Here is a 7381-nt window from a genome sequence, read left to right as displayed (position 1 = left end):
AATGAAACATCCCTGTCAGTGTACTCGAATGAAAACAGCAAAATTTCAAACAGGGTGACAGGAGTGTAGATGATATTAGAAGTGGGTCGGTATGCGGGTGGTGCGTACCTTAGTCGTTTAAAAGATTTCCTTGTAGATGACATTTTGCGTGAGGGTCCTGTTGTTGAAAAGAGTCTTGGGCCTTTGGATGAACTGTTGGTGATGAATGTGTGTCTACTTTGATGTAGGAGGTTGGAGTAGCCTGCTGGCACGTGAAAGAGGCCAACCTATAGCTGGACCGTGGCGCGGGAGAACACAGGGGCGCTGGAGATAGACGGTCGAGTTGGTCGAAAGTTGGCCCTGGGAGTGTTTATTAGTTATAGAGTAGGCAAGTTATGTTTGGAAATGAAGTCCGCTGGTAGCGGTGAAGGAAGGGTTTGGGCGCGATGGGTCAAGTTTAAGCAGCGCGGATGAAGACGCTTGGTGAGACATGGCTCCAGTGAGGATTATGGCATCTAGAGATTATAGGGGTCGTGGGGTTCCTAATCTAGTCTGGGGTGCCGTTGCAGAGGCCTTTAGTCTATAAGGTTGCCCGTAATAGCATGATTATTGCGCACCTGGGTTTGGAAAGGAGGCGCGCTGTGGGAGGCATGCCAGTAGGCGTGATAGGAGTGAAGGAAAGTCCATGGGGTAGTTGTTGGCACTCGTTTCATCAATGCGAGAGGGCTTTGTCTGCACTTGGCGTGTAGGTTTTGGACAACCTGGTAGGTTCTTTATGCACTTTAGATTATAAGTATGGTAAAATACTTATGCTACCGTACGTAGGGCCGAAACAGTGTTGGGGCGCGGGCAAAACCTAATGTCCTGGACACAGAAGAAAGAAGGCATCGATATATATAGATGACGAGGACACACTATTTCTTCAATGCAAAGTCAAAGCTAAAGAGTGCGTTTTGAGGCATGCGAACAACCGGAACCGTAGGCGCCTACACAGCTTGTGGTGCGCATCGCACTAACCTAAGGCGCACACCGAAGACCTAAGAAACTTAGGCTCAGTGCCTAATCAGGAGCTAATTATACGAACCAATAAGAGTCAGCGAGCTAAGTATTAATTATAATAAAACAATTAACAACCTGCCCTTGCACTTGTGTATCCACTTCCACATAGGATTATCAGTCTACAGCTCACACGCGACATGCTACATCTCAGTTGGAAGTCACGTACGTACATCTCGCGGTCTCACAGTCTGAAGTCACATAACGCACATCGCAATTAGCAGTCACATACGCACCATGCTCAATCTACAGTCACCATACGCACATCTCATTGACAGTCACATGACGCACAATCTCAGTCTACAGGCACATACGCACCTCTCAATCTACAGTCACATACGACACATCTCAACGACTGTCTCATACGCACATCTCACTCTACCAGTCACATACGCACATCTCAACTACAGTCATGATCGCACATGTGCAATCGACAGTCACTACTGTCATACGCACATCTCATCTAACATCGTCACATACGCACATTCAATCTACAGCACATGACGCCCACATCTCAACTACGTCACATACAGCACATCCAATCTACAGTCACATATCGCACACTCTAAAGCGACAGTTAATACGCACATCCTCAACCTACAGTCACATACGCACATTCTCACCTGTGACAGTCCATACGCACCTCTCAACCTACAGTGCACATACACACATGCGCAACCTAGCAGTCACCTAACGCCACATCTCAATCTACAGTCAAATAGCACATCTGCACACCTACAGGCACATGACACACATCGCAACTACAGTCACCTACGCACATCTCATCTACGTCACATCGTGTCATACGCACATCTCCAATCTAACAGTACATACGCATATCTCAACCTGCAGTGCACTACGCCACATCTCATCTACGTCCACATGCGCACATCTTCAATCTACAGTCACATTACGCACTCGCAATCTACGGTCTCACATACGCACATCTCAACCTACAGTCACATACGCACATCTCAATCTACAGTCACATACGCACATCTCAATCTACAGTCACATACGCACATCTCAATCTACAATCACATACGCACATCTCAACCTACAGTCACATACGCACATCTCAATCTACAGTCACATACGCACATCTCAATCTACAGTCACATACGCACATCTCAACCTACAGTCACATACGCACATCTCAATCTACAGTCACATACTGTCATACGCACATCTCAATCTACAGTCACATACGCATATCTCAACCTACAGTCACATACGCACATCTCAATCTACAGTCACATGCGCACATCTCAATCTACAGTCACATGATACGTGCATATCAGTCTATAGTCAAGTACGTGCATCTCAGGCTACAGTCACGTACGTATATCACAGTTTAGAGTCATACATGTCAATCTACTGTCACATACGTGCATCCAAGTCTACTGTTACATCTCACTCGCAGCTAGGGCCTGCATACCTCCCAAAGTGACCGACCAATCGGAGCGCTCGCAGCTCCTCCCAAAGTGACGCGTCGTCGACCGACCAATCGGAGCGCTCGCAGCTCAGGCACTAAAGCTGATGCAATGTTTTGTGGTTGCATTATTTAAGCTGGCTATTGTGAGTGGATGGTTACTGGTAAGGGTGAGGGTTAGGGTTAGGGTTAGGGGTTTGCTTTATATTTATCAGCATTAGTGCCTGAGCTGCGAGCGCTCCGATTGGTCGGTCGACGACGCGTCACTTCGGGATGTATGCTAGACAGAATAATTCTGTCCCAGATAACCTTTTTTATATTTTGGTGAGGGTTATTGGCACGTATAACGCATCCAAAATCTAAAACGTTATCTGGGACAGAATTATTCGGTCTAGGAGGTATGCAGGCCCTATGTGCGTGTTTACAACTCAGTCTACAGTCACATACGTAACACTAAGTTTACAGTCACACATCTCAATCTACTGTCACATACGTAGCCTAGCTCGTAGGCGCCTACATCTACATACAGTTAACACGTACAACGGTACATGCATACACATGGTTATGATACGGCGTACAAACCCATTCACGCACTTGAACATGAAACCCCGTATCTACTCACTCCACGCAATGAAAAGCTCACATGATCACATTGAATGGCTTTTTGAATGCTATACTAATACTGTTATCGCTATTAATTACACTAATAACGATATTATGAGTAGTTATTTAAGATTGATCTTGCCTGTGTGCCGATTCGACTGTGTTGTCTGCTTAGATGTGCACAAAAATGGCGCCACGCATAGTCGCATATTCTTTTTCTAGTTAATAATTGTTCCTAGAGATGACAGCACATCAAATAATCAAAAACAAATACAATGCGTTATAGATAATCAAAAATGAATGAGTCACACAATTCGCGCGTTGCCATAAATACGGACGACAAAAGAACACGCACATATATATACACACACACGAAAACACACACACACACACACACACACACACACACACACACACATGCCGTATATAATTGAAGCTTTCACACGCTTAATTAAGTTTACCTTGTGCGTTGCTTCTTTGCGTGGTGATGTCATGTCAGAGTGCGCGCCAACAGCACGTGGCTAGAATGAATGCCACTATCTTGAATAACTGGCTTGTGAAAAATAACTAATATTAAACTAAACGAAACCTTGAACTACATAGTGCCTGCTTGCTTGCAATCGTCCCAAGTGCATAAATAATAAGTCCCAAGTGCGTCGCCATGTGCGATGACACATTTCATTTTCATTTCATTTTTCAATGACATTCAGGTCGTTTTCAATGACCTGACAATACAGCTTTCACTAATCCCATCTAACAATTCCTTGTAAGAGTAGTATTTTAAAAATCCACGTGGCGGGCATGTCATGCCAACGAATTACACGAGACCTCGTCGAACGTATAAATGCGCAATATACTCAAAATTAGCATGCAGTCAGAATTACTTCATCCAAACATCAACACGGACCCTGCCCCGACATTGTAATACGGTGTACGAGTCAGGGGACGAGCAGGTACGTCGGTAGTCAGTCCATCGACGCTTCTAGTTTCCGCCTAACAATCACGGTGGACGAACAGGGTGAGCCTGCATGGGGACGTCGACTCTTCTAATTTCCGCCGCGCGAAGGCAGCACCGCCCTGAACGCCCTGCGGAATGCCTTGCTCTGTCCGGCGTAGACGAAGAAGTTAACGCTCGAGTTGCAGCAGGCCATAAAGTATCCCACTCCGCGCAGCATCCCCAGCGGCTCCCATCGCACCTCGAACACGCTCAGCAGCATCACGGCGAAGTGCGGAGCCCAGCAGACGAAGAAGGCGCCGACGACGATGCTGAACGTCTTCGCCAGCTTCAGATTCCTAACCAACGCCTCGGAGAAGGAGCGAAGCTCCTCTTGGAGCTCCGTCGGCTGCGAGGAGCCGTTGCCGGTTGTCGGCGGCGGCAGCGGTTGGATGCGCCGACGGTGTCGCCTAGCGACAAGCATCATGTACGCGTAGATAACGACGATAGCGACGCCGCAGATGGCGACGAAGACGACGTCGAGAAGGAGCGTCACCTTGCCGCTGCTGACGTCATACAGACACGGCTCGTCGGACGACCAGCTGTTCTCAAAGAAGCTGGCGACGCCGACGACGATGGCGACGCTCCAGCTAAGCGCGATCATGGCGGAGACAACGCGCGAAGTCATGATCTGATGGTAACGCAGCGGACGCGACACGGACACGTAGCGGTCGACGTTGATAGCGATGAGCGTCGTCACGGAGCCGGACGCGAAGCAGGTGACGACGGCGAAGAAACCGACGCAGACGATCATCGGCACCCGATTGACGACGAATGTCGTCGGCAACAGCAGGCCGACCACGCCGAAGCCGACGTCGGCGACGGCGAGGTTGGCGATGAGCGTGTGCGCCGGCTCCCGCAGGTACGGCGTGCGCGTCACCGCCAGCACGACGACGGCGTTGACGACGATGTTGACGACGCTGACGATGATCAGCGGGTAGGCGAACCACTTGGGAATGCCCTCGGGCACGGCGCCGACGTCCGCCGTACCGGTGCTGCTGCTTCCGACAACGGCGCTGAAGTTTTCGAGCGCCGACAGCGAGAGGTTACTCAGAGGAAGGTTGTACAATGAAGCCATCGCGCTGCCGACTGCCGACTGCGACGTAGCACGGCCGGAGGTGACAATGCGACGCCAGCGCGTGATGCACTTGATCTCGCGCATTCTCACGTATATTATATATATATATATATCAGTACCATTATCAACGGACACTGCCAATACATTGACTTAACGCGACGTCATGTATTTATGTAAGGAACGTGTGCATTAAAGCAAGCAAGACTGTGTCCGTGTGGCGGGTTTTATCGCACGAACGCCATTCAATCTAACGGTATGGCATTCAACGATAGTCACTCCGCGGCAGACTAGATTGCGGACGGACGCGTTTAAAATGAAGGATGAACAGAGGTCGTGTCTTTCAAAACCATTTGCATGACGAATTCTGACAGATTCTACAAACAGACCCCATTATTCGTATCGTACACAGGAATAATTATAGTAAAAGCAAATACAATATCGCATGTTTCCTGTTCATATGCGTATCTGCTCTGACATTTGTGGGGAAGGTGGTTTTCCGAGCACCTAAACAGCTGCAAACACACAGACACACGCGCACGCACACACACATACACACACACACATACACTCAGTGCTAGTACGCTGTTCGTCTTCCTCCACGACGGATTCGCCACTGAAAGATTTGCCTAGCCGGGGTTCACTAGCTAGCCTGCCGGTGACGCTGAACTGACCGACATGCGCTTGGATGAACTGGAACTAGAGCTCAACGAAGGCTAACTGGCCGAGCGCCAACACGATCGCAGTAAATAACCATGCGCTCTCGGACGTGGCACGGCTTCAACACACGCCAATCATTGCGTCAGAACAGGTTTAGCCAGCGCCCGACAGCTTCATACTGACGCGCGAGCAGCTTTCACACACGTGACATGCACGTTGGCTTCCGGACGTGACACGCGCGACCAGCCAGCTTCAGAACGTGCACGCATGCCAAGCTTCAGACGTCGGCAAGCGACGCGCAGCTTCAAGCGTCAGGAGTACGGGCACAGTAACTAGCTCGTGTCAAGCCACGTGTACCATTGCCTGCCAGCATGCGGGATTCGCCTACCATCGAAGCCGCACATCACCAAGACGCTCGGGAGCGTACCCGCCGGGAGTAAAACCGGGAATGTGAGCGCTGGCGGCAGACGCTGCGTAAAATTCGTTACAACAACCCCTCCGCCATTTCAGTCTCGCCCGCGAGATCGACCAAACGGGCGCTAACGACACATTCGTCGAGCCACATAGTCAAGCACCATTCCAATACTCACGGGTGGTGTTTTGCCCGTGCCGGGGCCTCGGGTAAAGCGAGGCACCCGATACGAATACGGGGCGTGCCTGGAGTCTATTGCGGAGCCACTCACACGCATAGCCCGCCAGTCCGCCCTGCGGTGTTCGCGGTCAGTAGCATCCATCTCCTGCAGAGTATGCGGCGGCAAACGCTCACTATCTTCCCAGCACCGTTCACCGCCCACTCGTACGCACAAACCGTCAAGCGTTGTCGGCAGAGATTCCTGTAGCGTTGCGCGGCACGTCCGCGAGTGAAACTAGGAGAGCAAACATCCCTATCAGCGGGACGGCTGACGGGCGTTAGTTCTCAAGCCGCACTCACAACGCGTCGGATTATCCTACACTGCTCGCGATTCCGTGTCCGCGGCTCGGGATCCCTGGCGAGCCCAATGATTCCAGTCCCAAAGCCGACCACATCCGATTCCCGCCGAGTCAAGGATTTACCGACTTCAACACCTGCGCATCGAAGCGAGCCGGGAAGTCGCTGCTTCTCTCGTCCTCGCGTCAACTGGTTACGCTGCCTGTGCTCGACTTACCTCCCCCGCACAGCGGTCACCCCCCACCCCAGTGAGCCCCCCGCCACCTCCCACACTCCCACTCCCCGCGCCCCTGCGACACACACGAGCACCCTTCATCTGGAGAGGTACATTCAATATGCATGCATCCACCACCACCACCGCACTCATCAGATACTTAACCCCTACCTCGAACAACCAGTACCCCACCACACCTTCCGCCCCCCGAGCTCCGCACCCCTCCGTGAGTCACCACCGCAACTATTTCGTGCCCCCGACAGTAAAGCATAGCTACCAACCCCAGCCACGGGCCCCGCACATCTAAATGAGAAACCAACCTCACCTGTACACAAGTAACATACGTGCTCAAACTCCATCCCCACTCCACCTGCCATAACGGTACCCGTCATGCGAAATGAAGCACATAAACATGTACAAACCAGTACACGCCAAATCCA

General features: G+C 50.8%; 1 protein-coding gene across 1 annotated transcript in view; it reads right to left on the bottom strand.

The window, feature by feature from the left end:
- Positions 1-3521: 3521 nt before the first annotated feature.
- Positions 3522-7381, bottom strand: part of LOC106816552 (melanocortin receptor 4-like) — a 20388-nt gene continuing 16528 nt past the window's right edge. The window contains exon 2 of the mRNA XM_014821177.1: positions 3522-3767. The gene's annotated coding sequence lies outside the window, so the exon portion shown is untranslated. The remainder of the gene's footprint in view (positions 3768-7381) is intronic.

The sequence above is a fragment of the Priapulus caudatus genome, unplaced genomic scaffold, assembly GCF_000485595.1.
Source record: "Priapulus caudatus unplaced genomic scaffold, Priapulus_caudatus-5.0.1 Scaffold1413, whole genome shotgun sequence".
In the NCBI taxonomy this organism is placed as follows: domain Eukaryota; kingdom Metazoa; phylum Priapulida; class Priapulimorpha; order Priapulimorphida; family Priapulidae; genus Priapulus; species Priapulus caudatus.
This window is presented reverse-complemented; position numbering and strand designations above follow the sequence as displayed.